At 47.3% G+C, this 22,824-nt stretch overlaps 1 long non-coding RNA gene across 1 annotated transcript; it reads right to left on the minus strand.

Moving 5' to 3' along the window:
- Positions 1-3,397: 3,397 nt before the first annotated feature.
- LOC138120808 (uncharacterized) lies at positions 3,398-22,824 on the minus strand. The gene is made up of 3 exons (XR_011155976.1): positions 22,729-22,824; positions 21,298-21,460; positions 3,398-4,057 (listed from the first exon to the last, which is right to left on the minus strand). It is a non-coding gene; the product is annotated as an uncharacterized lncRNA (long non-coding RNA).

Raw genomic sequence — 22,824 nt, forward strand, 5'->3', positions numbered from 1 at the left:
GTTGCTCCTGTTCAGTGCTGTAGGAACAGAGTTATAAATAGCATTGTGCTGGTTTGCCTGTTCTGCATCCTGGGGAAACAAGGTCTGTGAATTCCTCAATGAACCGAGATTTGCTTTTACCTGGAAAACCCTTCTGTGTGTGTCTGGAGCACTGGGCCTGAGGGCCAGGAGGGCAGTGCTGTGGAGCAGTGACCATTCCCACATGGAGGAGCACAGGCCTGGGCCGGCAGGGAAGGTAAAGTTACTGAAACACCAGAAAAACTGAAACTGAGTTTGTTAAAAGCTGTGATTGGTGTGGGGAGGCCAGGCCTGCTGTGTGGCCCCTGTGCAGGGAGCTGCCAGCTGAGCCAGCCCCCTGAGGAGGGGATTCACTGAGGGGACTCTGATGTGAGAGAACTAAACTGTTCTTCAGTACAGTGGGAGTTGCATTTACGCACAGCTCATAAATGCAAGTGCCTGCTGTTTAATACTGTACCAGAACTAAACTGACCTTTGAAACTTCCCCCGATGCTCTGAAGGAGGAGGTCATTCTGAGTGGTCCAACCATTTCCCAGAGGTCTTGTGCACTTGTGCAGACATTTGAGCCTGGAGGGCTGGGGTGGGTAGAGCTGTTCCTGCCCTGGAGCCAGAGCTGGGGCTCTGTGCCCCAGGTGATGCTGATGTGGAATGAGCAGTTCTGGGCTTTGTTGAACTGACTGGGTGTGAAGTGATGACAGAACAGGTACCTGCAGGGGGAGATGGTTTCGATTTGTCTTGTTCTTTCCCCACCTTTTTTGTGCTTTTTTACCTCAGAGGAGTGGAGGTTGGACTGGCTGGCTCCCAGCTCTGGACTCCAGCAGTACAAGATGTGTTTGAAGAACAATACTGGAAAGACGCTTTGGCTTTTACATCAGCAAAAAAGCTCCTTGTGTTTCTCTGCTTTCAGAAAAAAAGCTGAGCCTAAACTCATTTTGTGGGCAGGTTTTCCAAATTACTTCATCAGGAATCACTTCCCAGTCCATCAGGTGAGAGTTCATTAGCTCCCACTCAGAGCTGTCCGTGGGTTGGCAATCTGTGTCCCAACACCACCAGGCAGGGAGTCCTGGAAAGGCTGAGTCCTTTCTAAGAAAACCTGGTTATGTTCCTTGCTCCTGCTGTGCCACAGGAAGCTGCTGGCTGAAAATTCAGACATTGAGAAGTTACTTTGTGTCCTTCGTGGCTTTAAGGGATGTTACAAATACCTTTCAAACTTAAAACCAGAGTACAGCAACCTTTATCTGTTTAGCAATTACATAAACAATGTGGTATCCTTTTATCAATGAGCATCACATTTGTATCAGTACAAGGTCGATTTAATATTAGCAAGCTCTGTAGTTAAAAATCAAATTTCAGTATTCTGAACTCTGGGTGTAGTCAGTGAACAGTAGGACTGCAGTCTGAACTCTTTACGAGTGTTTCGTTTGCCAGAAAATTCCAGGAAATGCCATTTTATACAGTGATTAAATTAAAGGTCTTGCACACAACCATTCTCTTACCAGAATATCAGGAAGGATGGAGGGTGGTTATTTTAAGTCTTGGCATGAGCTTTCTAGTATTTCAAACCAGTTACTCCTCAAATCTAGCTTTGAGGCTGGGCATGGATTCCTCTCCAGATTTGAGGCTAACCACACTTTTGAGGAAGTCAGAAAGGGGAAGAAAATAGCCCAGCAAAACTGGAAGAACCTTAACCCAATGTGTGTAATTTAGGATATCGTACAATTAGCTTCATGGGCTGGAAGTGACCCACATTTCACAGCCACTCTGCAGTTCTGGAGCGGATCCCCAGCCCCTCCCACTGTGCTCGCAGAGGAGCGGCTGCGCTGCCTCTGACCCGGCCCTGGGTCCCGGCCCTTCGGCAGCTTCCCGGCCTGCGGGAGCACCGCTGCACAAGGAGCAGCAGGACTCTGCTCTGAAGACTCTACCTGGATGGAAGGAAAGTGCATTTTCTGTCTCAGATGGGCTCTGCCATGTGCGGGGTGCAGCAGCCGAGGCTGCAGTGCAGGTTATGGGCACAGACAGCGTTCCCAGCCGCACGGCCGCTGAGCTGTGCCCTGTTCCCTATAGGGACACCCATGGGGACACTCGTGGGGTGCTGAGGCAGCGCCAGCCCCTTGCACCGCTGGGGTTGGTGCAGTAGCAGTCGGGTGTCAGGCAGAGCTGGGATGTTCATGCACAGGCTGCACTGAGGTGCTATGGTCCAGCACGGGCAGTTTCCTGGCTTTTCCTGCTGCTTCTGTCGTGCTCCTCCTTCCTTCCCCTGCCTTCTGCCCCGAGGCACAGCACCTGAGCAGGGATTTCCCAGCAGGGACACACAGGCAGCTTTGTGAACTCCAGTTCTGTGCCCCTCGAGTCACGCCCCAAAGCCACCCTTCCCCTCAGCACCTTCCTCTTGGGGGATGTGGCTGAGTCCTTTCCCCTATCTGGGATTGCTGCTCAAGCAAAACATTTCTGCAACCTGATGGCAGAGAGGTGCAGTGAAGGTTCGTTGCATGAGCTCTGACTCACTGAAATCAGCTCCAGTGCCATTTGCTGCTGCTGTCCCTCTGTCCCGCAGTGGCAGCTCTGTAACAGCAACTCACCAGTCAATACTTGACCCTTTGACACATATTTTCATGGCAAACCTGAATATTCACCCAGTCTGTTTATAGGAAAATTCTGCCATTCTTGCCACTTAGAAATTAGCAGGCTTCAAACAGTAGTACAGTTACAGGAAAGTTTCCCATTGTGTAGAACACACATTTCATACCCAGCTGTGGTATGAAAATAAATTCATTTCCATTTTTGTCAGAACCTGAAGATTTCAGGAATTTGTGTGCGTTGTCTCTCCAGTTTTGTTAATAAAGAAGCTGATTTGGATAAACAGGTTGCTGTAAGTAGGAGTATTTTGTTCCTTTTATAACTGATTTGCCTCTCTGTAACCCCAGCCCATTTGTGGTGATCCATAACAATAACCTGCATTGCAGGGGCAGAGACAGCCACTCGCTCTGTCTCTACTCCTTTATATTTTAATTTGACTTTATCTTTCATCATCAGTCCCACTAATAAATATGAAAAGGTTGTGTTCATTTATTTCTGCATCAGAAGAGCTTTGGTCTCCATGGTTACAGCCATGCAGCTTTACTTTCACCATAAGCTTGGCGGATTTTTTTTCCCTTTACAGATTTTGCAGTGGGTTCTCCATCTTGAGCTTTTCCAGAGGCATTTTTAAAACAAACATTTTTCTCCAGTTCTCTATATTGTACTTGATGCAAAGCCGATCATCTGAAAGGTACGTCCCCTCCTCTGTTCCTTACTCTGAGAACTAAGGGGGTTTCATTTTCCTGGGCCTATTTCGAAGTAAAAACCTTAAAAATGCTACAGGTGCAGGGATGGGCTGTGCTGCTACTGGTCCTGGCTAAATCACACCTCCATTGCAAAATGGCCCATCCAAAGGTCCAGAACAGCTGCACAGAAAGTTTATTTATATCTTTCAGGGTATAACACAACAGCATGTAAAACACTGCTCCTAGTGCAGAGTGTGCTGGAAGCTTGAGCCACATGGAGTTTATGGCACTTTAAAATTCTGCCATTGACTTCATATTCTCTTGCAAAGTCTGAGCGTTTGTGAAGCTGGCAGTGTTGGCACAGGACTGGCAGGTTTGACAGTCCTTCAACCCCCTGATCATTTCAAATACAAAACATGAAGGTAACCAAAGTGAGCTTTTGGACATTGTCTTCACTGATTTGGGAAGCTCATCAACCAAGTGCAAACTCCTGGGATCAAATCTTGGAATAAATGTTCCCTCTCCACAAAGCTACAAGAGGGTCAGAAATCTCTGCTTCCCCTGAGAGTTGCCAGCCAAAGACCTGGGATGTAACAGAGTCATAATGATCTAAAGTAGGAACTATTAAGAAGAAACCCTGGCACCTTTCCTAGAAACCTCTTGCTTATCAAAAATTACTTACTTTGATTTTGGGTACGTACACAGTTCCCAGGAAGGAAGCCTTCAGCTGGGGAGGGCTCTGGCAGGACAGGGGGTGAGATGCTGGCAGGGGATGTCTGAAACAGAAACAGGGCAGAAATTCAGCTGCTTGCTCAAGAACAGGATATAATACTTGAGGGAATTGTCTGGTAAAAGAGACTAGAGGGTGGAATCATCATCTCAGAACTGAAGTTGCTCTCCAGTAATAATAACTGACTTTGTAAGCAATGCTGAAATGTGAAGTTGTTTACTCTCACACCTGATTCTACAGACTTTGCAATCATCTTAGCTGGGTTAATATTGAACAGATAAAAATAGAGTAGAACACGGGGGAAATTAGTTTTAAAGCACAGAGAAATGCAAATGAATTAGTACCACTTGAAAATACTGACTGCAGAAGAAATACAGAAAGGGATTTGGGTTTGCTTGTGGGGTTTTTAAGAATTCAAATAATTGGTTAATCCCGAATTGAGGAGATAAAATATTTTTTTCTGTAGTGCAGCAATCCAAACCTCTAGCTAAAATTCCAGTCTCGATGGAAAAGAAGGAGCCTTTCCCATGAGGCTGATGCTCTCCAAGCTCTAAACTTCACCTGTTTCCAGAGGCCAGTTTGCTATTTAGATTAAATCCTCCCATGAATTTGTGTGCAATTCTCCTCCGTGTGTTTCATCACCTCCTTCTCATGGGCACAATGCTACAACTTATAATGTAACACAAACCCAAGTTTTATTCTTCTCAGACTCACAACCTCCTAAAACCAATATCCACAAGCACTGGGTAAGACAACACAAAGAACCTGAATTGATCATGGAAGTGCTACTAGTGACGACCTGCACCTCTGTGAAACAGAAGGGACAAAAAGCCTGAAGCAAAGAAGCTGTGAGAACATCCAGCTGTAATAATTCATGGTGGAATATGAACACTGTCATTGTCTTCCCCAAAATCAAAGTAGAGAGAAGGAAAAGCTACAGATCACTCCAATTTCCCAAGTTAAATAATCTGTCCCTCATTTCTAGGGCAACACTGCCAGTGGTCACACTGGGAGAACTCGGGCAGCAGTAGTGCACTACAGTAATTAGGCTTAACGAGCTGGGTGCCAATCTGTTTGCAGAAAGCACTGGCCAGAGCAATCCAGCTTGACTATGGGCACAGCCTCTCCAACCAGCCTTAGAAGCAGCCTCGGGATTCCCCACAGCTCGTGAAACCACTGTGCCACTCCAGTTTGTAACCAGTTACTTGAGAGTATTAGCACTTACTATCCAAAATTCCTCCAAAAATATGATACCACAGTTGCAATGAGAATTTACTATTTTTTTTAGATCATGCAGTAGTAAATCTGATGCTTTGATGACTAATACCTTACTATTTATATAATATTACAGGTATATTGTCTCACAGAGACACCTCCCCTCTGACCTGCAGATACCACCACATGCTTTCTCTAAACCCCCTTGACACGGGGCATTTTTGGGGGTGACTTCCCAGAACTGTGCCATAAGCACTTCCAAACCATTCCTCTGGCTGCATCCACCAGAGGAACTCTTGTTACCAGCCTGAGTTAAAGGAACTACTTCACTCTTACCTGAGGTACAGCTGCTGAATCACTGGGAAATGAGAGGCAAAGCTCCCAGTCCACACAACATTTTCCAAGGAGAAGCCCAAGGAAAGGTTTTCCACACTGGGACAAATGCCACACAGGGCAGGAGGAATCTCTGTGCTGTGCACATCTCACACGCTGCAGATGAAATAATTCCTTTGTGGTCAGGCTGCTGGGAAACTCAAAGGAGAAGTGAGGTGGTTGCCTGCTAAGCAGGAGGGGGATGCGGGGAAGAAGGAGAAAATGTCTTGAAATTCCAAAGGCTCTTGAAGTGATCAAAAGAGAAAGGTTTAAGTAGAAGCAAAGAGCTTTTTGCCAGATCACTCGATTCCTGTGTGCCATCTCATAAAAGCCAGATCACAGCCGGCTGCTGGCCACAGATCTCTCTTGAGCTGCCCCTGTATTCTATTAACTTACTTAAAGGTCCAACAATGAGGAAATAAACTAAGAAAATAAAGATTAAAGGAATTACAGGGGAATTTAGCATTTGGAAGGCAGCATAGCATGTTCAGATGAGGCCTGATCAAATAATAGCAATGAAAGGATTAAACCATTTGTGAAAGCTTTTGAAAAATCAAGAACACACAACTCTGCACTTGCAGGCAAATAAAAGCACTGGCATGTAGAATCACGCCTGGAAGATTAAAACTTCTGGTGGCAGCTCCAGAGACTTCAGTCAGCTGCATTTTAACAGGCTGCCAAGTTATCCAGGGAGACAAATTGTGTGACACACTGTGGAAGGCACTAAAAGCACCCTGGAGAAATGCAGTTTGAAGCTCCCAAGAACCAGGTCCCAGCTGACACAGCAAACACACAGAGCAGTAAGAAAATGGCCCATTTAAGAGCAGAGCGGTCACTGACAACTGCAACCCAGCCTCAGAACAGCAAAGCTGGGTCAAAAGGTGATCACTTCCAGGTTACATCACATCCAGGTGGAAATTCTCTTCAGGACAGGAGAGTTTCTGTCCTAAGGCAAACACAGCAATGTCAAACCACTCCAACTTTCCGAGCACAAGCCTTGGAGCCCAATTTTTGCTTTCCTCCCACACTACATATCCTTCACCCAGAATTCCTTGCAGGAGTTGGAGCCATTCTCCATATGGAACACCTTTATTACCACGGACTGGTAGAGGAATCAAACTACTGCTCTGCAAGCCCAAAATGTGACTGAATGAGGAGCACAAGCTGCAGAATTTTCTTCCTGAAGAAACACAAAAGTACTTTCCTTCCTGTTGTTCTAAACATTTCTGTGCTAGCACTTTGGAGCAAAGTTAATTTCATACAAGTTCTAGAAAGCATCACATAGATCCTGTTGGCTGAAATTGGTCATTAATAACAACCTTTCACTTACAACATATAATTTCCTCAAGGCAAGGATAAATCAGGCTTCCCTTGTGAAGTACAATACCATGAAAATACAAAAAATCTGCCAAAGAGTTATTTGTATTTCATAAATAATAATGGAATACATGAAGTCAAGACAATTTAGAAAAAGGACAGGAGAAAAAACTGACAACCATGTCCCCCTTCTTCACCCTCAATCTCTTCAGATCTGTTCAACAGCTGCAGTAATGATCTGCACAAATCAATAATCTTGCTAAAGCCTTGGGAAGGTGCCGTTTGTTGGCTGCTTGGTAAGGAGACAGAAAACAAGGATGCACACACAAGTGTGGGATGCAGCAGAGGTGTGACAGCTTTCAGGAACTCACACAAAATGTGTTCCAAGTGTACAGTCCCAGACCTGGTGTTTGGTCTGTTACACACCAGGTGATGGATTCAGCTCCTCACTAATAGAACCATTTCCCAGTGTGCTGTTGCCAGGAGGAGCAGGTCCTTTCAAACGGAAGGTCTGGGTGTGTTTTGTTGCCATTCGTGGTTGGTGTGAGAGTCTGTGTCTGTGAGGCTGTGGCATGCCCAGCTTCCCAACTGCCTCGTGCTCAGCTTCAGGAGAGCCCAAAGGGAGCAGGAGTGAAACAAGGAATGAGGCAAACCAAGATAAATAAAAACCAACATACTGAGCATTTTCACCTCCAGGAGCAGCACAGGCAGAGACTTTCACAGCACTCTTCCACCACAACTATTCTAATTTCATCAATAAGGTAACTCCGTGCATTCTTTGCCCTGGCTTGGTGGTTTTTTTGCCAGCTCTGCTCCCCGGTCCTTGTCTAGTGGCACAATCTGAGGAGGTGCCTAAGACAGGCAGATCCAAAGAGGGACTATTACAGCAAGCTGGTAAAAAAAAGACAAAAAAAACCCCCAAACAACAAACTCTTAACAAAACCTTTGGGACCAGATGGATGCATTTGGGGATGCTAAAGCTGCTGGTTCACATCATTGTGAGGCTGCTGTCAATCAGCTTAAATGTCAGGGCAATCAGAGCAGGTTCTTGATGACTGGAAAAAAGCCAAATGTCATGCTCAGCTTCCAGAAGGTTGAGGAGAAGGAACTACAGGATGTTCAGCCTAACCTCAGACCCAATGAAAATATGGAGCAAAGCCTTTTGGAATCCATTTCCAGCACTCCAAAGTAAAGGAGGTGATCAGAAAGAGTCAGCATAGATCTAATAAGGGTGAGCGGTGGTAGGTGACCCTAAGTACCAGCTGGCAAGAAGGCAGGAAGGGCTGGTGCTCCTCAGAGAGCAGCAGCTGCCCTGACCCAGCAGGCTCAGCCAGGATGAGACTGAGCACAGCCAGGCTGAGGGAGTGACCACTCAGTCGAGGCCTGTGTCTGGTCTGGGGCTCTCAGGCCAGGAGGGTTTGCTGGGCTGACACCCTGGAGCAGGCCCAGAAGGAGGACAATCACCATGCTCAGAGGCCTGGACACACGTCATGAACAGAGGCTGAGCCTGCTGGTTCCCTCAGCCTGAGGAAGAGAAGGAATGGGGATGGAAAGCACCTTGGACACTCCAACAGATCTTGCAAATGTGGCAAAACTGGAAGTGTTAGATTTAGCCTGGCAAAAGACTCAATATTCTAATGCTCATTGGGAAGGCATTCAGACAACCAGAGACTGACCCACCCACAAGTCACAGGAGATGGAAAATTACACTCATTTTCCAAGAGTAATACAGCAGGAAATAAAGATCAGTGAGGGCTGGCTTGTACCTCAACCTCTAGTGAGCAGCTGGGATGCTGTTCTGTGGTGGTACAGCAGAAATCTGCCCACCAATACAAGAATAGCCAGCATGCCTTCACTGTCCAACCAAAGCTGAAGAACTTGTTTCCAGCTGAGACCAACAGCTGATGCTTAGAGTATAAAAACAGGGCAAGTATGCAGCATTCCTGCCTGAAATACTCCCCTAACCTATAGGAATTTGCAGCACAAGAGTTCCTAGAAATAGAAAAATTACTTTGCTAAATTACTTTGATGAAATTTAACATATATAAATCTTCTTTCAGTTCCAACTGCAACAGTGAGTTCCAAACTTTAGTGATACATCACATGTCAAAAACCCTCCCTAAGTTCATTTGGAGACTATTTCTTGATAATTTCTATTAACTGTCTCCTGCAATTTCAGATTTCCAAAACTCTAGTGGATTCTTGTTGAGTGCGGAAAACAGAAGACTGACATCTGCTTAGCTGTTTCCCAAAGGGATGTGGTTCCCAACTCCTGTTCCAGTGCCTTTTCTAGTCCTACTGCAACAGCATCGGAATTTCAGTCGAAGTTCAAGATGAAACCACAGATGTAGAGAGGGACACAAGATGGTTTTGATTTTCTGTCTTTGTACTTTTCCTAATAGTTCCTAACTTTCAATTCTTTCTTGCCCGTAACTGACCTGTGAGCTGAAGGTTTTCCCGAGGCCATCTGGATTACTTCATGATCTCTTTCTTTAATGAAAAATGCTGGTTCATAGACCAACACCACTCATGTGAGGCTCCCTCATATCAGCCCCATTTGCATCATAATTTATTGACATCTTGTTTTGGCTAGAGTTTTCCTCTCAGTCTCTCAGTGTTGGAAGGTCTGTCTGCAGCTCTCTGAAGCTGGCATTCCCTTTTGTGATCTCAGAATAACCATGTCAACAAGCTTTCTCACCTCATTGTATTCCTCATTCTCTAAATCCTTTGTGAACGCTGAGCAGCCTGCTAGAGATAGAGACAGCACCTGAAAGACTCCTTCCCAAGCCTCTTGCTCAGGAGCACATAAAATATTTGGGATCCCAAGAGGCTGAAGAAGTCAGCACTGCACTTTTATGCTTTGCAGGCCCATCATATGTGAGCACATGACTTTTAGCAACCTGACAAGAGCACAGCCACAACGCTTAGGTGGGCGAAGAACAGCCCAGATAGTCCCACTCCAGATACAAGCCTCTGTTTCTTTTTTTTTTTTTTTGTAAAAAGAAATACTATTTTGTCTTCTGGGCTGGAAATTATAATAGTTTTGCAATCCCACAAGGTCCCGCTACAGAGGGCACTCAGGAAAGGAAAGAGTTAAACAAAAATGGTGGAGGCTCTACAGACTTTTCTGGAAGAGACACTGTCAGGGACCAGTTCTCCTTCAAGCTGTGCCAACTAGCAGGGAATCAGAGTGTCTGCGTGCCAGCAGGCAGAGCAGGGCACCCGGCCCACCAGGGCTGGGGAGGGCACGGGAGCCCAGGGCTCCCAAGCCCAGCCCGGCCGGGAGGAGCGAGGGGAGCCGCGGGGTGAGCCCGGCCCGGGTGCGGGGGGCTCGGGCTGGTGCACACAGACACGCAGACAGACACACACGTCCTGCGTGTCTGCTCCTGGCCAGCCAGGGCAGCGGGCAGTCCTTGCAGGTGTGTCCAGGCAGGCGCAGCCCAGCAGGGAGCGCGCCCCAGACCAGCCTAAGTGCGAAATCCTTCCCAGCAGAGCTGGGTCCCTGCGGCGTTTCGGTGCCCGGCTGAAGTGCAAAACCCAGGGCAAACATGCTATGCTCATACCTTTCTTTTTATTTCCCAAGCCATATTGACACATAGACTCTGCGACAAAATGAATGCTACTGAAGCCCAAAAATATCTGCACTGAATATAAATATATTATGAAAGAGCTTTAAACTCTGCCCTAAAGCAGTCCCCGATTGGCTGCCAATGATGTCACACAGCCCCGGAGCCCAATGAAGCACCGGGCTGGGCAGGCTCCGTTCGGAGCACACGCGGGGATAGACACGGTGTAAGCACGGTGTAAGCACGGTGTAAGCACGGTGTAAGCACGGTGTAACCGCACTGTGACCCCACTGCCCCTTAACCACACTGCAGCTGCAGCAGACCGGCACCTTCCCCCAGGAAGCCAGGACCCGCTGTGCCCTCAGGCCCCTGCTGTGCTCACAGCCTGATCCCAAGGCACAGGACAGCGCCTTACTTAGAGAGAAACTGACAGCGTTTAGGTATTAAAGATACACCTGTGCATATTCAGAGCAAGTAGTTTGGTCTTTCCCAGAAGTTGTGACCTTACATTTCAAGTCAAAGGTGAGTCAAGGACGGTACCCTTTCCTTTCCCCACACGAACCTGGCCTTCAGTCCTGTTTGAATAAACTGCTATGGAAAAGAGGAACATTTTATACAAGCCCCAACAAAACCACTATCCCAGATTGCTCCAAGTCCTGTCCAGCCTGGCCTTGGACATTTCCAGAAATCCGGCAGCCACAGCTTCTCTGTGCAACCTGTGCCAGGGCATCACCACCCTCACAGCAAAGAATTTCTTCCCAATATCCCATCTAACCCTGCCCTCCGGCCATTGCCCCCTGTCCTGTCTCTCCAGGCTCTTTTAAATAGTCCCTTTCCATCTTTCTTGTTGGCTCCTTCAAGTGAAGGCTGCATGTTGCTATCCACTCTTGTTCCTTCTACCTCTCTTTTAGCAGTTTCATGTTGAAGACAAATGTGCTAAAATCAGTCATAGGAAAAAAAAACAAGCTCAGTGTCTAAAACCCTCCCGCTTTCCTCGATTACTCCTAAAGGATCTCTTGACCGCTGAACCCAGCACATACCATGGGTTATTTCTAGTGGAACAAGTCCATTAACTTGTAAACACTCCTGGAAACTGGGAGGCAGCGCCAGCCCTGCTCACTGTTCCCGGCTCCAGGCAGAGCAGCAATCCGTGTGTTCACACTCGCCATCTGCTCGGCTGCGTTTGTTACCACAGGAAAAAATGTCACTGCTGAGTAAAGACTCCTCAGAAGCGAGAGAGGAGAAACCTGACCCAACCGAGCTATAAACTCGGGGTTATTTGGATTTTTCTTACAGCCTCACAGCCCCTCACTCTCTCATCATTCACCCCAGAGGCACCTGTGTAAAACAGGCTGTTCGGCATTGCTGCCTCGGAATGGCGACGCTGGGAAATCGGGAAAAAAACAGCCGTACCCCGGGCGTGTGGTGTGCGGGCACCGAGGGAGCTGGCGGGGACGGGCGGGGACGGGCGGCAGGCGGAGCGCGGGCGGGCGCGGGGACGCGCCGAGGTGCCCGTGGGCGCGCACGGAGCTGCCGCTGCTCCGCAACAAAGCCCCTTCCCCGGGACGCCACGACATCAGCCCAGAGTGCCCGAGGCCACGGACGAGGGCCCGGCCGGGAGCGGTGGGACCAGTGACGGAATGTGCTCCATTTGGGGAAACAGGTAAGGGTTAAATTCGTTCTTTCAAAAATTAGATTTACAGTACAAACCCCTTACTTCTCACTGCCTGGGAAACTAAGGAAGATCAGTACTCTGCCCCAAAAGTCACACACAGCTGACAAAAGGGCATTAGCAGCACATACTGATGCCACAAACACCTGAGCACAAGGCATTCGTTAGACTGAAAAATCCTTCACCTGGTCCCAGATCCTTCATTCCTCACACCCATGCCCTTTTACTTCCAGTCCAGCTCTTTCCTCTGCACAAAGGAGCCCAGGTGTTTCTTGAATTCACTGTGCATTTCCAACACTTCACTCATTCCCACATCAATGAAACCCATATGGTTAAGTATTACTGCTCTCCCTTTCTTCCTTAAGGCCCTTTTTTCCAGAGACTTGAATTCACTTTACGAGTAGCTTTCCCTGTACTACAAAACTTGCAGAGATTTTATTAACACCTTTCACGATTCTGAAGGCTACTATAAAAGAGCTTATTTACTTGAGCCCATTTGGACACGAACAACCAAAGATGAGTGTGTCCTATTTTCAAAAGTATCTTGGTCCAAAATCACCCCTTTTACAGCTTCCCACTTAAGAGCTACTTCAAGAATTAATGTGGCAGACTGCATACATTAAACTGGAAGCTCAGAGACAGAACAGCTTGCATGAAGACAGCTGCAGTGATTTTCAACCCCAATTGAATCCTGAGTATAAATTATGAACTTGTTTTATAAAGTAAAATGTTTGTAAACACATAATAATTTTATAGCACTTTTTTTTTCCTGTGCAGAAATAAAAATAGGAACAAAACAAACACAGAAGTTTTTGGTTTTGTCACACTGAGACCACAATTTCCACAGACATTCCTCTGATGGGACACCGTTCCAAAAGTATCTATTACATGGTTACAGCAGTCAGGAGAGGAGCATACCATGCTTGGAGACAATACTCCACAGAAATATGGTAAAATAAAGTTCCCAACACGCTCACCACAACTATGGCTGGCAAGAACAGAAATTCTCAGTGTACTAAAATCTATTTGAAGTGTTTAACACTAACATCATACATCCTGCAGGATGTTTCCTTATCTCAGCTGGAATATAACGTGTAGATGGTAGAGCACAAACAGAGAAAAACAGTATAACCAAAGAAACCCTGAACCAGGAAACAGAGTCAGCCTTCCCTAGTAAGGCAATTCTAGTATTTGGGAAACGTGGTTATTGTCTCTTAACACCAACAGTATAAACGGCACACCTGTAACAAAGCTACAGTCCCAGTTGGGACACCTGCAGGGAAATCCAGGCAGGTGATTCTGCTGAAGGACCCAAGAGCACCTTTCACAGGTGTGCCCTGCAGCCCCTGGGGTCTTCACACCAGAGACACAGCAGCCAAGTTTAGCTTTTATGATTTCCTTGCTTTGGGGTTTTGAAGAACTGGCAGCAGCAGCACAGCCCAGGTTTATGAAGAGGAGCCCTGAGCCATAAGTATTTCACACAGGTTGTTTTGTAACACTGAGCACACCCAGCGCTGTCTGGCAGTGTAAATGCGGCACTCGGCCTGCACTGCAGACAGAAATGCAAGCGCAGACAGCAAAGCTGCTGCAGCCACCCCCACTGCCCCAGCAGCCAGGCCTGCAGAGCTGCAGTGTGACATGCAAACACTTCTTCCATCAGTGTGCGAGCAGCAGCTCTGCTGCACGACCATGCAAACACTTCCATCACAGTGGGAACAGCAGCTCTGCTCCTGCATTCCTTACAGGAGCAGCAGAGGGACGTGGGGTGAGGAGACAACTCCTGCTATTGACTGGCACCAGCAAATACCTGCTCTGTAAGGAATTCACTTTAACTCTGCACAGGGCAGTGTTATGTAAAACACTGCCGAAGGAAGATTTTTCCTGCTTTTCAAGAGCAAGCATCAGAGCCAGCACCCGTGTGCTGCAGAGTGCATTTCAAGCTGAACTAACCAATAGTCCCTGGCACTGACGCGGGGGAGGAGCTCTGGTTCCTATTTTCTGGCACAGATCAAACCAGCTTACAGAAAGGCAGCATTTTACAAATCTTTACATATGTAGCCAGAAGCTTTTGTCACTGAGTTCCAATTATAGCTTAAAAACAATTCCTATGACAGAAAAGAGACGAGAGCACTAATGAAGGTGCCTCTCTGACAAATCAAGATTTTTCTAGTTGTTTTTGTTCATTCATTTGATCTCAGTACTGGAATTTTGTAACAAGAATTGGCTCAGTATCTTTCAAAACATAAAGGGCCTAATCCCTCCCATTAGAGAACAGGAAGTCAGAAGCCAATCTTAGCACTGACTAAAAAAAGGAATCTGGATTGTTATTTTAACTTCTTTGTTGCACATAAATGAGACCATTTCTTTTCCTGGTGCCATTGCAGCATGATGGCTTGATTAAAAGCTGATTCTCCCCATTAAGTGGCACCTGTTTATACAAGAGCTTTGTCCCAAGTGCTGTCTCTGGAGCAGTGACGGCTCTGCAGAGTCCCCAAATTGCTGTGTGTGTAACTCACATGCTGCACAAGCCCTGATGTTTGTGTTTGTGCCTGTGCTGTCCTGCCTGGCACAGTGAGACAAGGACATGTCTCCTGCAAAGCCTTTTTACCCCTGCTCTAAGTGCAGTCAAACCCAATCAGTTCAGGTGGGAGCAGGCAGTACTTTTGTATTTTGACTTCTGTTCTTGCCCACTTGAAAACTGCAAACTGTCACAGCAGTTTGACAGCTGAAATCTTGACTTCTGGGCCTACTGCATCCCCTACCTTGAATGTTCCCATTTTAAACTGTTTTTTTTCTCAACACAGAACCAGCTAGGCCTCTCAAACCAGTTAATGCATCAGCCCAAATCACAATGGAACTGGATGAACTTCAAGCATAGCTGCAGGTAAAATAAACTGAATATCCTCCTAAAGTTCTTAACATTAAATATTTAAGCGCATGCAGGATTTTTTCATTTTCCCCGCTATTAAAAAAAAATGGCCTGTAGTATTCAGCACTTGAAAATTAATGAGTTTTAAATATGAACATAGTACACCCCCAGTTTTGAAATACTCTGCTCTATTTTCTCTCCTCTCATCTTTCCCATCTGGTATGGTTTAGTATTAATTTAACAAATATTTTTCTCCGAAACTGTCAGAAAAATCTCATGGCACTTTGAAAACACCAACTATTATTTTGTGAGGTAAATTAGGACACAAAGAGGTAGCGTGACATACACGTGATCACACATTGTCAGTGGCAAAGAATAACAGAAATTGCAATATGTGCTGCTCTGGAGCCTTCAAGAAGAGAAACTGCTAATATACAGCAAAGAGTGAGCCTGACACCTCCCTCAAGCTACATTTGAAGGATGATCTGCAAAAGTTAAAAAATGCGAAGTCTCAGCATAGGAAAGATTTCTTACTCCAGTGATCTGTTTCTGATAAGACACAGCTTTCTGTCTTGCACCTGAAGCAAAACCTGAACTCCACAGAGTTCCTTAGCCCTCCTGAGCTTTCTTCTCTCAGAGAAGGGGTCTCCTATCATCTACAGAGACTGCAGCCAGAAGTCTGGGATTCCACAATCACTGGGAAGCACTGTTAAGCACGTCTCTTTCCTAGATACTCCAGTCAGACTCACCAATAACTTCTGCTCATTACTGAGCTCAGGTGAACCAGTAAAGGGACACAGAGAATGTTTCATATCCCACTCTCAATTTCCCACTTCCATTTCTGAGAATCAGTTCCAGGAGTCAGGAAAAACCATCAGCCAGCACCTTAGCCAGGACAAGAGAGCAAAGCCCACCTCAGAGGAGCAGCTGCTGGTCTACAGATTACAATATTTGTAGAAAAAAAAAGACAGTAAAAAGCCTCCAGAATAAATATCTGACAAATGTGCACTTTTTCTTCATACCACCAGCAGGAGATTTTTTTTGAGGTTATGTTTTATAAGTCTGCAATTATACAAGGGTTAAAAAATACTCTCAAAATAAATATTTGACCAGATCCTCAGGCAATGCCATTGAAAGAATATTTCCAGCTTTAAGAACACAAGAGCTATCACATGCTGAAAACAGCAAGAGTTGCTAACATTCTTCTTTCTTCCATCAGAAGATACGGATGGTTTCTTTAAACTCCACATGCTGAAGTTCTCTAAAATAGATTTCCTGTCCTTTCCCTAAGACTGCAGCACCCCATTCAGCCAGGGCACAGATAACATCTTTGAATAAAAATGTCTGAAATCACAGTTTCTCCCATACAAAGTTCAAGCTTTACAGCAGAAAAACTTTTCTGCCACAGAGCTGCAAACTTCACAAGAGAAGGTTCCTTCCCCTGTTCTGTTCCCTCTGGAGGTGTTATATTCTTACAACCCAGCAGACTTACCCAGCCATGTTTGTAATTTATACGTAGTACAAGGTCCTTTCTGTTCAGCCCACCTCTGGATATTCCAAACACAAAGAGTGAATCCTGATAACTCACTTTTCTCCTACAGATTAGACCCCTTTCTCTTTTCTTCAGTAATGTCATTGTTACAAGGTGCTTGCAAGCATGAATATACTAATACGCAAAATTTCAAAATTTTTCTTTAAAACAAATAAAATTGAAAGCACTGTACTTGTTCAAGCCCAGCTCAAGGCAGTTTCTGTGTGACCAGCCTGGCCTTCCCGTTCTTACTGGCGTCCCAGTTACACAACATTGTATGGGCAGCCCAGCCCTGCAGAATCTCCAGCTTTGATCCTTTTTCCAGATTGGGTATTTGCTGCAGGTTTAACAATTTTGGAAAGTTTTAGGGAATAAAACCAAACCAATTCATTCAGATAATGAAATTAAGGAAAAATATGTGTTGTTTAACTCTTTTGAAAAGCCCCAACGCCTTCATAAGCTATAGTGGGGATTTTAAATTGGCAGAAAACTACCCTCATCTGGGACATATTTTTGCATTTCCAGGAAAATATGACCGAATTTGGCCAAGTTACAATTCCTTACTGGATTCTTTACTCTATATAAACTGTGTTTTTCTGAAGATTCACTGGAGTTCGACAGCTGAGGATGAAATCAGTGTGCCCCATCTCCTGTCCATGCCACACTGAATAGCCATTATTCTCTTGGGCAGTTGCTGTTTGCCCTGGATCTGCAGGAACTGAACGGGATTCTTCCTGCAGCTGAAGCTGCCAGAGCTTGCTCTGGTACCTGGCAGAGCTGTGAAGTGGGGCAGCTGTACCCACTGCTCACTGGCACCTGTGAGGAACAGAAGGGCTGAGGTCAGGAAAGGCTAACTGGAGCTACAAGAAATTCTTCTTTAGCCACATAGAAAAGAGCAAGGATCTTTTAGATAGAATGGAGAGAACCTGGCATGGGGCTAATAATGCAGGGAATTTTGTGGGCATTTTGAGAAACTTAATCTAGAACCTCAAATAAAGCATAAATGACTGTTGTAGGTCATTTAATCCATGGATCAAGCTTTATAAACTCCAACAGGTACTTGTGCATTTTACTGATGGTCATGTGACTCGTGTGTCTTCGGGTTTTTTAGGAAGTTGTGTTTTTAACAACTGAGTATAAACAAAGCAGTATACATATAAAATTACTCCTGGTAAGATTTTATGGTGTTTTTATTATGAGAAAGAGTAGATCAATGCAGATCAAGTGCTTTTATAGCACTCTAAGTGTTCTGCAACAGCTGATCAAACAGTAGAAGCTTTCTCCTGTAAACAAACCAACAGTGTCCCCTGCAACCCTGGTGTCAGCACTGCAGCCCCCAAGTGCACACTCAGCCACCTCCCCCAGCAGTGACACGACCACAGCCCCAGACACTGGGGTATCTTTACAGGATGTCCTGCAGATCCAACAGAAAGGGAACACAGACACCCAGGCTGGGTCCCTGTCAATGGAAGCATACTGATATTTCTTAACGTTAAATCAAAATCCAGAATTAATACAGAATAGGGGACATGAAGCAGATCGATTCCAGGTTTGTTCTATTTAATTATTTTGGGTCTGTGACAGGCAGGAACATGCTCCTCTACCATAAACACAGGTGAAGAACAGACTGGTGGGCTGGGGTAAGGTTCATATTCAGGTAAACTACATCAGATTAAAATTTGAGCCTGGAATTTCCAAAGATAAGGTACAAACTTCTAATGCTAGTGTCAGAAAGGAGTAGGGAAGAGCCACTCCTACAGCACAGTGCTGCTGTAATTGATATGATAACTGCTGCAACTCAGAACAAGAGCTTGGAACAGAGCCAGAGAGATGGTGCACAAACCTGAGATAACAATGACAGAGCAGACAAGAAACAAATTTAAACCATCTTTCTTTGAGGGTAAAAGAAAATGACCAACCCAAGATCCAAGAGAGCTGCTGTTGCAGCAGCAGCCTGTGATGGAAGGAAATGATATGCAAATCTGATTGCGGAGTCGTTGTGCACAGCCTGCAGAGCCACAGCGACAGCCGGGTTCAACAGGAGTCAGCATTGGCAAAGGGAAAGGATGCTCCAGGTACAGCAACGCCACCGAGAGCAGGACTGCTCTGAAACCCCACACCATGAAACAACATTGATTTCCCCTCGGGCAATGTATTTTACTTTATCTTACTGAAGATTTACTCAAGTGCTCAGCACAAACACCAGAGCACAGCAGTCCACCAATAAAACCCCATGTTTCTCTTCCTAGACATCACTGTGCTAATTGGAGGAGGGAAGTTCTGCCTGAGCTTTGTCTTCTAATTCAAATCAGCAAGACTAAGTTTTGTAACTGGTGAGTATGGCTGGAGGATCAACACACGCATTTAAAAATGGCAAAAAGTATTATCAATACAAGCAAAGATTTTGTAGCTATCTGTACATCCTCTTCAAGGACGAGGAACCAAAGAAATGGAAAGAGTGAATTTCCACACTGGTAACTAAAGCAGCTGTGCATGTCTGAGTAGACACCTTTTCCAATCATGCTTTCACACAAAGAATCCCATCTAAAAAGGTGACCAGCACTGACCCATGGAAACAATAAGAGAACAGCAGATACAAGGGTCTGGGGAAGGAAAGCTTGGCAAGAGAAGGCTCACAAGAGGTTCAAAAGCTCATGGGATCCATCTGAACAAACTTACCACCTTCCCTTCACTGGAGCTAGAAATGTGAGGTGCGTGCCTGACTGATGGCAAAAAGAACAAGGAACATAAAAAATCTTAGCATATGCTCCCAAGCTGCAGAGGTAAGAGGATGAACCTAATAGCAAATCAGACAGAATACAGTCAGCAGTGAAGAGCTACTGGTTCCAACCACTGGCTTTGAGCAGGCGATGCCCTACCACCAAAGTAATCACCACCTTTCAGGCACGCACTCAAGGGATTTTTGACCAAAGAAACCAATCTCTCATGTCCGACACTTTGCACAGACTAAACGTGCCTAGTTTCTAGGCACCTGTAGGTATTTGTAGGGGTGTGTAGGGGTGTGCAGGGGTCCGTAGGGATGTGTTGGGGCTTCTAGGCATCTGTAGGGGTCCATAGGGATGTGCTGGGGTCTGATGGGATGTGCAGGGGTCTCTAGGTGTGCACAGGGGTCTCCAGGTGTGCGCAGGGGTCTCCAGGTGTGCAGGGGTTTGATGGGGTGTGCAGGGGTTTGATGGGGTGCGCAGGGGGCTCTCGGTGTGCGCAGGGGTCTCTAGGTGCGCGCAGGGGTCTCTCGGTGTGCACAGGGGTCTCTCGGTGCGCCCAGGGGTCTCTAGGTGCGCACAGGGGTCTCTCGGTGTGCACAGGGGTCTCTCGGTGTGCCCAGGGGTCTCTCGGTGCGCACAGGGGTCTCTCGGTGCGCACAGGGGTCTGTAGGTGCGCGCAGGGGTCTCTCGGTGTGCCCAGGGGTCTCTAGGTGTGCACAGGGGTTTCTTGGTGTGCGCAGGGGTCTCTCGGTGTGCACAGGGGTCTCTCGGTGTGCCCAGGGGTCTCTAGGTGTGCACAGGGGTCTCTCGGTGCGCACAGGGGTCTCTAGGTGCGCAGGGGTCTCTCTGTGTGCGCAGGGGTTTCTTGGTGTGCGCAGGGGTCTCTCGGTGTGCACAGGGGTCTCTAGGTGCGCACAGGGGTCTCTAGGTGTGCCCAGGGGTCTCTAGGTGTGCACAGGGGTCTCTCGGTGTGCCCAGGGGTCTCTAGGTGCGCAGGGGTCTCTCGGTGCGCACAGGGGTCTCTCGGTGTGCCCAGGGGTCTCTCGGTGTGCCCAGGGGTCTCTAGGTGTGCACAGGGGTCTCTAGGTGCGCGCAGGGGTCTCTCGGTGTGCACAGGGGTCTCTCGGTGTGCCCAGGGGTCTCTAGGTGTGCACAGGGGTCTCTCGGTGTGCACAGGGGTCTCTCGGTGTGCCCAGGGGTCTCTAGGTGCGCACAGGGGTCTCTAGGTGTGCCCAGGGGTCTCTCGGTGTGCACAGGGGTCTCTCGGTGTGCCCAGGGGTCTCTAGGTGCGCACAGGGGTCTCTAGGTGTGCCCAGGGGTCTCTCGGTGTGCACAGGGGTCTGTAGGTGCGCGCAGGGGTCTCTCGGTGCGCACAGGGGTCTCTAGGTGCGCACAGGGGTCTCTCGGTGTGCCCAGGGGTCTCTCGGTGTGCACAGGGGTCTCTCGGTGTGCACAGGGGTCTCTCGGTGTGCCCAGGGGTCTCTAGGTGTGCACAGGGGTCTCTAGGTGTGCACAGGGGTCTGTAGGTGCGCGCAGGGGTCTCTCGGTGTGCCCAGGGGTCTCTCGGTGTGCCCAGGGGTCTCTCGGTGCGCACAGGGGTCTCTCGGTGTGCCCAGGGGTCTCTCGGTGCGCACAGGGGTCTCTCGGTGTGCCCAGGGGTCTCTCGGTGTGCACAGGGGTCTCTCGGTGTGCACAGGGGTCTCTCGGTGTGCGCAGGGGTCTCTCGGTGTGCACAGGGGTCTCTCGGTGTGCACAGGGGTGTGTCGGGGCCTGCCCGTGCCCTCCCCGCCTCCCCCCGGCCCTTCCCGCCTCGCCCCTCAGGCGGCCCCGCGCGCGCCCCGGCGCCACCTGGCGGCGGCGGCCCCGCAGCGCTGCCCGCGGCCAAGATGGCGCCCTGAGGGCCCGGCCCCGCGGCCGCTCCGCCGGCCGGCCCTGAGCAAACCCTACCCCGGCCAAACGCAGGCTGTGAGGGGACAAAACGAGCGGAACGGCGGGTGTACTTCCATAGCGCAACTTACGTCTGTTCCAGCTCTGTCCAGGGGACGCTCGCATCAGGCACAGTGATGTCCTGCAGCAGAGGTGTGAGATTTTCCGCTGGGCAAAGTCTTCTACTGGACTATACAAGGCTTAGCTTGAGCTCATCAGGAGTGTAGTTTCACGTGCTGCAACTGCTACACAAAACTAAACATTGGAATGAAAGTTAGAAGTTATACACTGGAGGAAATTGCTATTCCTAATTGAAAATGTAGAAGACAACACTAAGGCAACTGTCCACGAAAAGTAACCAAAAGCCCCATTCCCATTTCTGTGGTGCAGGGCCAGGCCCACCCAAAGAGACACTCAAGAAGACGCAGCCACAAAAGCCATGATCATTTCTCAAGCAAGACAACACCTAAATTACACAGCTGCTTGCAGCAGGCTACCAAGATGTGCAAGGATCAAGAGAGGTCAGCAGTAAAAACCACGTGTTTAATTTCAGCTGAAGAGGTCTGAAGGAAACAGAATGACTTCCAAGGAGCAGAGAACACAAATAATTTCTGTATTCCTTGTCAGAACTAACAGGCACCCACTTTTAAAAATATCCATTCTGCTGTACAGCACTGTACAGGAAAGTTGTTTGTGTCTTCTTTATTTCTTATTTAACACCAGTACAAGTGGCACTTGACTAAACCAATAGTCTCCAGCTGACATGAACTAATACTTGAAAGAAGTATTAAGTAGTTCACTTTGCAACATCATCTTAATCAAGCTTGAAAATTTGGGGTTTTTTTTGTAAATGTTAACAGCATTAACAAGACTTGTGTCTTGCCCACTGTAGATGTGTAGATGGCCAATAAAATAGATCTTAACCCAGGAGTAAGACAAATGCTGTCAGTGGTTTAACCACGTGAAAATGATGTGGGTATCCTGGACCAAGCATTGTGTCATCACCTTGAAAATGTTGAACACAAAACCAGAACAAAGATCCCAAGATGAGGTTATGTGTAAGTGGTCTGACTTACTGCAAATCATTGACAACCATATATGAAAAGACGATGTCAAGGAGATGCATGGGAAAAAATTCTCTGCATAATGAAACTGAACAAGTTTCCCTTTTCTTTCTTGGAGACAAAAATAAATCACAACAACATTTTGCTATCAAAATGAAGGAAGGGGGCAAGGGGAAGCTATTTTAAAGGTTGGTTTAGGAGCATCTTTTTGTCATGACAAGAGAAAAATTTAAATAAACTGCCCAAAGAGAACATGACTGGCTTTACATCACCACCAGGCTCAGGTGGGATATCAGCTTCCTGCAGGTCACAAGGAGAACATTCCCCAGGGCTCCCCTTAGGGTTTTGGAGCCTTCCTCTCCCTTTTGGTGGTGGTGGGGAAGTGTTTCACCCTACAAAGCGCAACTTCAAAACCTCTGTCTTTGCCTTCAGGGATCCCAGGCGTCCCCTGGTCCTCACCAGCGGAGCTCAGCAGCCGGAGGGGAGCTGGCTGCACCTCGGATCCTCAAACTGCACATGGTCCCACTCAGTCACATCGGCACTCGGAGCTCAGCC

The sequence above is a fragment of the Aphelocoma coerulescens genome, chromosome 20 (assembly GCF_041296385.1).
Source record: "Aphelocoma coerulescens isolate FSJ_1873_10779 chromosome 20, UR_Acoe_1.0, whole genome shotgun sequence".
In the NCBI taxonomy this organism is placed as follows: Eukaryota; Metazoa; Chordata; class Aves; order Passeriformes; family Corvidae; genus Aphelocoma; species Aphelocoma coerulescens.